This window comes from Salvelinus alpinus, chromosome 26 (assembly GCF_045679555.1).
Source record: "Salvelinus alpinus chromosome 26, SLU_Salpinus.1, whole genome shotgun sequence".
NCBI lineage: Eukaryota > Metazoa > Chordata > Actinopteri > Salmoniformes > Salmonidae > Salvelinus > Salvelinus alpinus.
The window spans coordinates 10,236,782-10,247,498 of NC_092111.1; the positions used below are offsets into that span (position 1 = coordinate 10,236,782).

General features: G+C 44.4%; 1 long non-coding RNA gene across 1 annotated transcript; it reads right to left on the bottom strand.

Moving 5' to 3' along the window:
* Window positions 1–7,284: 7,284 nt before the first annotated feature.
* Window positions 7,285–10,359, bottom strand: LOC139554657 (uncharacterized). Its single transcript, XR_011670872.1, has 2 exons — window positions 10,226–10,359; window positions 7,285–7,530 (listed from the first exon to the last, which is right to left on the bottom strand). It is a non-coding gene; the product is annotated as an uncharacterized lncRNA (long non-coding RNA).
* Between the last annotated feature and the right edge of the window lie 358 nt (window positions 10,360–10,717).

The window sequence follows — 10,717 nt, forward strand, 5'->3', positions numbered from 1 at the left end:
ACGAGCTAAATGCCTTTTTAACGCTCTCGGTAGCCGATGTGAACAAAACCTTTAAACAGGTCAACATTCACAAAGCCGCTGGGCCAGACGGATTACCAGGACGTGTACTCAAAGCATGCGCGGACCAACTGTCAAGTGTCTTCACTGACATTTTCAACCTTTCCCTGACCGAGTCTGTAATACCTACATGTTTCAAGCAGACCACCATAGTCCCTGTGCCCAAGGAAGCGAAGGTAACCTGCCTAAATGATGACCGCCCCGTGGCACTCACGTCGGTAGCCATGAAGTGCTTTGAAAGGCTGGTCATGGCTCACAACAGCATCCTCCCGAACACTCTAGACCCACTCCAATTTGTATACCGCCCCAACAGATCCACAGATGACGCAATCTCAATCGCACTCCACACTGCCCTTTCTAACCTGGACAAAAGGAACACCTATGTGAGAATGCTGTTCATTGACTACAGTGCAGCGTTAAACACCATAGTGCCCACGAAGCTCATCATTAAGCTTAGGACTCTGGGACTAAACACTTCCCTCTGCAACTGGATCCTGGACTTCCTGACAGGCCGCCCGCAGGTGGTAAGGGTAGGCAACAACACGTCTGCTTCGCTGATCCTTAACACTGCGGCCCCTCAGGGGTGTGTACTTAGTCCCCTCCTGTGTTCCCTTTTCGCCCACGACTGTGTGGCCAAACACGACTCCAACACCATCATTAAGTTTGCTGATGACACAACCGTGGTAGGCCTGATCACCGACAACGATGAGACGGCATATAGGGAGGAGGTCTGAGAACTGGCAGTGTGGTGCCAGGACAACATCCTCTCCCGCAATGTGAGCAAGACAAAGGAGCTGATCGTGGACTACAGGAAAAGGCAGGCCGAACAGGCCTCCATTTACATCGACGGGGCTGTAGTGGAGCGGGTCGAGAGTTTCAAGTTCCATGGTGTCCACATCATCAACGAACGATCATGGTCCAAACATACCAAGACAGTTGTGAAGAGGGCACGACAAAACCTTTCCCCCCTCAGGGGACTGAAAAGATTGGCAGGGGTCCCCAGATTCTCAAAAGGTTTTACAGCTACACTATTGAGAGCATCCTGACCGGTTGCATCACCGCCTGGTATGGCAACTACTCAGCATCTGACCGTGAGGCACTACAGAGGGTAGTGCGAACGGCCCAGTACATCACTGGGTCCAAGCTTCCTGCCATCCAGGACCTATATAATAGACGGTGTCAGAGGAAAGCCCATAAAATTGTCAGAGACTCCAGTCACCCAAGTCATAGACCGTTGTCTCTGCTACCGCACGGCAAGCGGTACCGGAGCGCCAAGTCTAGGACCAAAAGGCTCCTCAACAACTTCTACCCACAAGCCATTAGACTGCTGAACAATTCATAAAAATCGCCACCGGACAATTTACATTGACCCCCCCTCCCTTTTGTACACTGCTGCTACTTGCTATTTGTTTGTTACCTAAGCATAGTCACTTCACCCCCACCTACATGTAGTTGATTACCTCAACTAGCCTGTACCCCTGCACACTGACTCGCTACCGGTGCCCCCTGTATATAGCAGCGGCGTAGCCACGGGTAGGCCTGGTTTTATCTCAGGCCTATACCCCCAAAAAGTTATTATTATTATTATTATTATTCAATATACATTTTTATTTGTATTTATTTTATTACATTTTTAAAAGAAATGCATGTGAGATTTATTTTCTATGGGTAATTTTAATATAATGTAACAAAGAAATAGTCTGCGACAATCAAGTTGGCTTCCGACTATTGGTTAAATTTCTTTTTTTTAATCATACGGTGATTTACCTGAACAACCTGGCAACGTCACGTGGATAAACTTTGTAGTGCATAAGCTAGCAATTTCTACCGCGCTAGTTTACTCGAATTGACTAAGCAGCTAAGGTAATTTAGTAGTTCGAGCAATGGCAAACCAAATGTCGATCGCTAGGTTTTTCAAAAATAGACGTCTGGAGGAAAAAGAGCGTGTGCCAGAAAATAATTCGGATCAATCTACCAATAGCTTCCAGAATGAGACATTAATAGTTGGCGCCAGGATAGAAACAACCACAATCACCACCACAACCGCCAATGCCACGTTGAGCCAGACATGCTTGCCTACCCCACCGTCTCCTCTCGTTCTTGATGCTGCGGGCGGGGGTAAACCTGCAGTAGGTCCACCGACAGATGTGTCTGCCGTTGATGAACCAGCCTGTCAACCAAAGCTAGCAAAGTTTCCTTCAAGTATGATAAATGGCAAATCACGCTGCTTCTCTTCAAGGTGGTATGACCAGTTCGTGTGGATTGAGTATGGTAAAGCAAAATATGCAATTTATTGTAAGTTTTGTAGGCACTTTCCTGGGGCGAATGTCGAATTCAGATTTGTTCGAGATGGATTTAAAAACTGGAAACTCTCAATAAATATTTTCTGCAAACACGAGAATAGCAAATCACATGCTAGTGCTCTTGCAAAATTTGAATCCTACAAGGCAACCCATGGGCCTAGAAGTCATGGGACTGTGTTGAACCAAATACATGGTGATGCAAACATGGATTTTATAGAAAGAAACCGTGCACATGTTAAAGTGGTCATAGATATTGTTCTAATGTGTGCAAAGCAGGATATTCAACTCAGAGGGCATATAGAAACCGATGAGGCAATCAACAAAGGTAACTTTTTAGAAATCTTCAATTTCGTCTCAAAGTATGACTCAGAAATACAAAACAGGCTTAATGAGCTACCTCACAATGCCAGGCTTATGAGCCCCGAAATCCAGAACGAGTTGCTGGAGTGTGCACCATCATTGTTAATGTGGAGGATAAAAGATGAAGTTCATTCTGCACCTTCCACGTATTTTGCCATACTAGCAGATGAATATAAAGATCAATCTAAACGAGAACTTATTGCTGGGTGCATCCAACACATTCATGCTGGAATGAATAAAGAAAGAACTGTTGGGTTTATGGAAACCGCTGATTAGTCTGCACAAGGAATTTCTCGGAAAATACTTGAAGTGTTTCAACCCCTGGAGTTGGATCCCACTCCGTGTGTGGGTTTTTGTTTCGATGGCGCTTCAGTCATGTCAGGGAACAGAGGAGGGGTACATGTCCTACTAAAGCAAACATTTAAGCAAGCGGTGTATGTGCATTGCAACTCCCCCGTTTGAATTTGGTTCTGTGCACCGCGGCAAAAGTGTCTGGACATGTCAGTACTTTTTTGGACACAGTAAACCAGCTGCACACATTTATGAGTGGATCCCACAGACATGCTGGATTCATATAAGTACAGAAAGAGTTGCATCCCGATAGATCATTAATCGAGCTAGAAAGATCCACGGATGTATGTTGGAGTTCAAAATCAGTGTCTGTGAGTAAAGTGCTGTTACTACTAGATGTCATTTTAGACGTTCTTGCAGATTTTTCAGAGGCTTGTGGACAAACCAAATTAGAAGCCGATGCCCTCTTACAACAAAACCAGAACAAGAAGTTTTTATTCCTGTTAGTCCCGTTTAGTAAATTGTTTGACACTAGTGATCTTGCTACGAAGGGATTACAAAGCTCTACATTATCTGTGACGGACTGTATTGGTTTAATTGAAATCCTCAAAAGCAGCTTTTCTACGTTCAGAGATAACTCAGGGGGAGACTTTGATAAAGTTCTCAAGCTAACTGAAGAGATGATGATTAAGCATGATATTAGTAATTGGGATGTGAGCGCATCACGGCAGCGAAAACTGCCTGTAAAATTGGCAGACAGTTGAGTCACAACTTCATTAGGGAAACATCCAGTATCAAGAGTGACAGTGACCTGAGGCAACTTTGGAACAATATTCTAGACACACAGATTGCTGAGTTAAACTCAAGATTTCAAAAAGACACATATGGGATCATGCAAGCGGCAGCCTCCTTTTCCAAAGAATCCCAAACCTGCGGCCTTAAAGAGCAGCTGAAGACCACATGCGATCATTATGCAATATCAATTGAGGATGCTGAATTCACTGTTTTTATTCAGCAGTTGAGTCGCAAAATGAACATGGGAAAGAGTGACTTTTCCTCCATAATGAGTGTACTTGACAGCTGCCCTGATGATATTTTCCCTAATATAAACTCTCCTTTAAGGATCATTGTCACACTTCCAATGACATCATGCAGTGTGGAGAGACTTTTCTCAACAACTAGGATAAAAAATCGTTTTCACACATCAATGACAAGTGCCCGGCTAAACCACTTCAGTTTGCTGTCTTTTGAGCGTGAACTGACAGATAAATTGGATTATGATGAAATCATCATTCAACTCAAAGCCTCGCCGTCTGCGCCTTGTGATGTAGGTCACGCCTTATGATACATCTACTAAAGGTAAGGTACCTTTTTATAGTACTACTGCCCGCCGTGGTATAAACGGTAACAACAAATATAGGCTTGTTTGCCCATCGAGATTAAAGTGCGCCTGAAGATGAGTTTTATGTTGTTGGCAAGTTGGCAACTGGTCTAAAGTTACTGTCTTATTTTAATATGCTGGGATAGGTAATTATTTGTATATGTAACGAGGTTGCTCCAAGTACTATGCACTAGTATAAAACGATTGTATTACGAAATAATATACGGTGCACATCGCAAAATAAATGTAATAAACAAGTAGAAAAAATGCCTATCCAAATTTTTCTAGGTGTATCCCAAAAAACAATTCTGGCTACACCCCTGGTATATAGCCTCATTATCGTTATTCTTATTGTGTTACTTTTTTTTTTTATATATTTTTTAATTTTATCCCATTTTCTCCCCAATTTTCGTGGTATCCAATCACTAGTAATTACTATCTTGTCTCATCGCTACAACTCCCGTACGGGCTCGGGAGAGACGAAGGTCGAAAGCCATGCGTCCTCCGAAGCGCAACCCAACCAAGCCGCACTGCTTCTTAACACAGCGCGCCTCCAACCCGGAAGCCAGCCGCACCAATGTGTCGGAGGAAACACCGTGTACCTGGCCCCCTTGGTTAGCACGCACTGCGCCCGGCCCGCCACAGGAGTCGCTGGAGCGCGATGAGACAAGGATATCCCTACTGGCCAAACCCTCCCTAACCCGGACGACGCTATGCCAATTGTGCGTCGCCCCACGGACCTCCCGGTCGCGGCCGGCTGCGACAGAGCCTGGGCGCGAACCCAGAGACTCTGGTGGCGCAGTTAGCACTGCGATGCAGTGCCCTAGACCACTGCGCCCCCCGGGAGGCTATTGTGTTACTTTTTATTATTACTTTTTATTTTAGCCTACTTGGAAAATATTTTCTTCTACTTGAACTGCACTGTTGGTTAAGGGCTTGTAAGTAAGCATTTCACGGTAAAGTCTACACTTGTTGTATTTGGCGCATGTGGCAAATAAAGTTTGATTTGATAGTCATTTAGTGTAGTTACCTTTGCTTTCTTGGGCACAGGAACAATGGTGGACATCTTGAAGCATGTGGGGACAACAGACTGGGATAGGGAGAGATGTCCGTAAACACTCCAGCCAGCTGGTCTGCGCATGCTCTGAGGACGCGGCTAGGGATGTCGTTTGGGCCGGCAGCCTTGCGAGGGTTAACACGCTTAAATGTCTTACTTACGTAGGCCATGGAGAAGGAGAGCCCACAGTCCTTTGTAGCGGGCCACGTTGGTGGCACTGTGTTATCCTCAAAGCGGACGAAGAAGTTGTTTAGCTTGTCCGGTAGCAAGACGTCGGTGTCTGCGACGTGGCTGGTATTCCCGTTGTAGTTCGTGATTGTCTGTCAACCCTGCCACATGGGTCTCGTGTCTAAGCCGTTGAATTGCGATTCCACTTTGTCTCTATACTGACGTTTTTCCTGTTTGATTGCCTTACAGAGGGAATAACTACACTGTTTGTATTCGGCCTTATTCCCAGTCACCTTGCCATGGTTAAATGCGATGGTTCGTGCTTTCAGTTTTGCGCGAATGCTGCCATCTATCCATGATTTCTGGTTAGGGTAGGTTTAATCGACACAGTGGGTACAACATCTCCTATAGCCTTCCTGATAACCTCAGTCACCGTATCAGTATATTCGTCTATGTTGTTCTCTGAGGCTACCCGGAACATATCCCAGTCCGCGTGATCAAAACAATCTTGAAGCGTGGATTCCGATTGGTCAGACCAGCGTTGAATTGTCCTTAGTACGGGTACTTCCTGTTTGAGTTTCTGCTTGTAGGAAGGGAGGAGAAAAATCGATTCGTGATCAGATTTGCAGAAGGGAGGGCGGGAGAGGGCCTTGTAGTCATCGCGGAAGTTGGAGTAGCAGTGGTCGAGTTTTTTAGCAGCGCGTGTACTATAGTCAATGTGTTGATAAAAATTCGGTAACGTTTTCCTCAAATTTGCTTTGTTAAAATCGCCAGCTACAAGAAATTCCGCCTCAGCATATGTGGTTTCCAGTTTGCATAAAGTCCAGTGAAATTTTTGAGGGCCGTCATGGTATCGGCTTGAGGGGGTATATACACGGCTATGACTATAACCGAAGAGAATTCTCTTGGGAGGTAATTCGGTTGGCATTTGATTGTGAGGTATTCTAGGTCGGGTGAACAAAAGGACTTGAGTTCGTGTATGTTATCACAATCACACCATGAGTAGTTAATCATGAAACACGCCCCTGCCCTTCTTCCCAGAGAGATATTTACTTCTGTCTGCGCGATGAACTGAGAACCCAACTGGCTGAACAGACTCAGACAGTTTATCCGAGTAACAAACATTTCCGGGATCTTTTATTTCAGCTCATGAAACATGGGACCAACACTTTACATGCTGCATTTATATTTTTCTTCAGTGCATACCACTGCTGGCTTGCTTCTGAAGCTAAGCAGGGTTGGTCCTGGTCAGTCCCTGGATGGGAGACCAGATGCTGCTGGAAGTGGTGTTGGAGGGCCAGTAGGAGGCACTCTTTCCTCTGGTCTAAAAAAATATCCCAATGCCCCAGGGCAGTGATTGGGGACACTGCCCTGTGTAGGGTGCCGTCTTTCGGATGGGACGTTAAACGGGTGTCCTGACTCTCTGAGGTCATTAAAGATCCCATGGCACTTATCGTAAGAGTAGGGGTGTTAACCCCGGTGTCCTGGCTAAATTCCCAATCTGGCCCTCAAACCATCATGGTCACCTAATAATCCCCAGTTTACAATTGGCTCATTCATCCCCCCTCCTCTCCCCTGTAACTATTCCCCAGGTCGTTGCTGCAAATGAGAACGTGTTCTCAGTCAACTTACCTGGTAAAATAACGGTAAAATAAAAAAATAAAAAAATAATGACCATTTGCAGTGTTTGAATTACAGCAACTGGTAACCAGTTATGGATGCTTTATCTAAATAGTGAGAAAAGAGTGTAGTAGTAGTGGGGGCCACCTCTGGCTTCTGGAGGTCTCAAAAAGTTCCATCATGTTTGATGACACAGGTCCACGTTACTTCCAGAGCCCAGGTCGTTCATGATGCCAGCTGGTTCATGATACCAGATGTTATGGCGTCCCGCACAAACTGCTTGCCTCCTCCTCCTAACAAAATAAACACAGGCACAAAAGGAGTTAGTTGGCCTACATTTACACTATTAATGTTATTCTCCCGTGAATAGATATAGGTAAAGTTACGTTCATATTAGGTTTATAACGATCTTCGAAAACAGCCAATGCTGCAAGGTCACCAGATCCTGAACTGAACAAAATCATACTAACCATACAAATATATCCAGACATGTTACTTTATCTTTCATCTACCAAGATGTCCTCACTCTACAATTGTCTTCATTCAAACTCAGACACAGGGAGCGCAGAGGAGGAGGGAATTATGTTTACATACTACATTATGTAAAACACAATACCATCTTCGTGTATCTAACAACTCCTCAATGTCACAGGGAAAGCATACAAATTGATAAGAATAATAGTGAAGATTAAGACAAACCCATAGTGGTGAATGGGGCCTTGTTGACTGAGCCAAAGGGGCCCACTGTGAAGATATGTGGGCTGGTGCAGTCTACTCCACCAAAAGCAGCATGGCACTGTTCTGACCGCTGTGCCTGCACTCCAAAATAGACTGACATGGTTAAGAAGCCTAATAGATCAATTGTTTTCTCTGTCCTGTTCTTTTAGTGAATGGTAGACAAGGAACAGTTTATCACAGTGTCTTTTGAACCCAAATGCAACATTTTCAACAGCAGCCAGAGACGTACACTTCTGTAAATGGAAGCTGACTCAAATCAATTAGCATTAAACACTGCATAACAATAACACCCACTGGTGCGTTCAGAGGTAAATTTTTTCCCTTCGCTAATAAGATCAACCTCGGTCAGACAAAACATTATGATGTAGACTAGAGGGTCACCTGAAAGTAAAGTCCCATAACATGCAGCATTCATTGATGAACCGGGGATTGCAGGGCCAGATTTGAGTGCAGCATACTGTATCAATGGTCTTCTCTGTATCACCTCAGTGCCAGTTTCACAGGTCAGTGTGCTGCTAACGGTCACCCTCCCTGCTGTGTAACTGCTGGCTTGAACCAAGGAGGTTCTGCGTCGCAACACACGTGACCACCCTGCTTGACAACGTTACCAACTGATTAAGCCACTTAAGATGTCCTGTTTGAGTGGCCCCAGCCGTGCTTGAGTGGCCCCAGCCGTGACATTTCAAGCTTGCTGTAGAGTGAGCTTTTTTTTCTCCATCTGTTACACTAGCTCCACAGCATCTGTAGGAGAGGGAACCTCTCTCTAGGTTTCAGGGACACCAACGGTCACAAACCAACACAACAGAGCAAGACAGGTTCTAAACTTGCCTTAATTAGGTTCAATCATATACACTGCTGATTTGAAGGTAGGACAGTGATGTATTTCAGTGTGGACTGATGGTAGTCGCAGTCTTCAGCCTCTACTTTTGTCGACTGAATTGTCTTGAAACTTTTGTGCAAGGGGACTTATGTATGTTGTATGTGTATGCATGGCATGCACCTCCTGTATGTGAGATAGTATTTCCTCTTTGTCCCCTCCCTCCCTCCCTGCTCCCTCCCTCATTGTTGGTACCCATATAGTCAGTTGGTACGTGGATTGTTGTCGATAAGTCACCAAACTTATGGGACAGGAGAGGGGACAACACTGTATGTCTTACTGACAATGCAAACTTGAGAAAATATATATTTTAGATATATATTACATAAAAAATATACTGAACAAAAATATAAACGCAACATGTAAAGTGTTGGTCCCATGTTTCATGAGCTGAAATTAAAGATCCCAGAACTGTTCCATACATACAAAAAGCTTATTTATCTCAAATTTTGTACACAAATTTGTTTACATCCCTGTTAGTGAGCATTTCTCCTTTGCTAAGTTAATCCATCCACCTGACAGGTGTGGCATATCAAGAAGCTGATTAAACAGCATGATCATTACACAGGTGCACGTTGTGCTGGGGACAATAAAAGGCCACTCTAAAATGTGCAGTTTTGTCACACAACACAATGCCACAGATGTCTCAAGTTTTGAGGGCGCATGCAAAACTGAGTAGTATTTCTGTCTGTAATAAAGCCCTTCTGATTGGCTGGGCCTGGCTCCCAAGTGGGTGGGCATGGCTGTGCCTCTGCTCAGTCATGTGAAATCCATAGTTTAGGACCTAATTTATTTATTTCAATTGACCGATTTCCTTATAAGAACTGTAACTCAGTAAAATCGTTGAAATTGATGAATGTGGCTACATCACAGTTATCTCACGAATGTCATGTATCTCATGATTATTACACTTCCAACATCAATATACTGTATAAGTATTATTGGATATTGAAATGGACTTTGGCTGCTGCATGTACAACAAATTCAGTAAATGGTACAGTCTAGTTTAAGAGATCTTAGATCATCTGCCTAGTTTGGTTCGGTGTGTGCCACCTCTGTGTCTGCAAACTGGTTACTCTAGTTTCATCTTTCATAACAGTTTACCTCTGCTATTCATTTACCGCCACTATGTTTGATATCCTCTCCTCTGTCAGGTCAACGTGGTGACTCACCATCAACATGAGTTACCTAAAGTGATGCTAGCGATGAGGCTAGGAAGTTGTGCTTCATTTGCTAAGACTATTCTCAAATGACTACACCAGAGCAAGTCTGTGTACAACCAGATAAGCAGTCACAAGACCCGGGGCTTGGCTTGGTTTTTCTTGGTGATGTGTACTAATGTGAAAGAGAAAGCAAAGGCAGAAGGGACTTACCAACGTGGTGTGATTGCAAGCCAACGGATTCGGTATGGAGTGGTTACACAATTGCCACTTCACCCATGTCAGATATAGATCAAGATGTCGGCCATTTTGAGATGCCAGGAGGTCTTGAGATGAAATGGCTGCTGGTATTTCCCCATTGTGCTCTCTCTCCCTCCCTCCCTCCCTCCTTGGCAGTGGGTAGGTGGATTGTTGTTAATAAGGCACCAACCTAAAGGGAGAGAAGACAATACTGTATGGCTAACTGACAATGCAGACACTGACTAAGTGAATACTTGAAAACACCTGCAAGTGTTTTCCAGATTAGTGTTAAGGATTCTCAAAAGGAAATGTTCAATATTTGTACGAGACTCCACTGCCGCCATTTCATGGTGATGTGTACTAGTCACAGATCTGGTCATAAAATGGTTGCCAGTATCGCATAAGGTCTATGTGTTATTAGCCTCTGGTAGGGGGAGGTGGAGTACTGACATCGTGTTGTGGCTT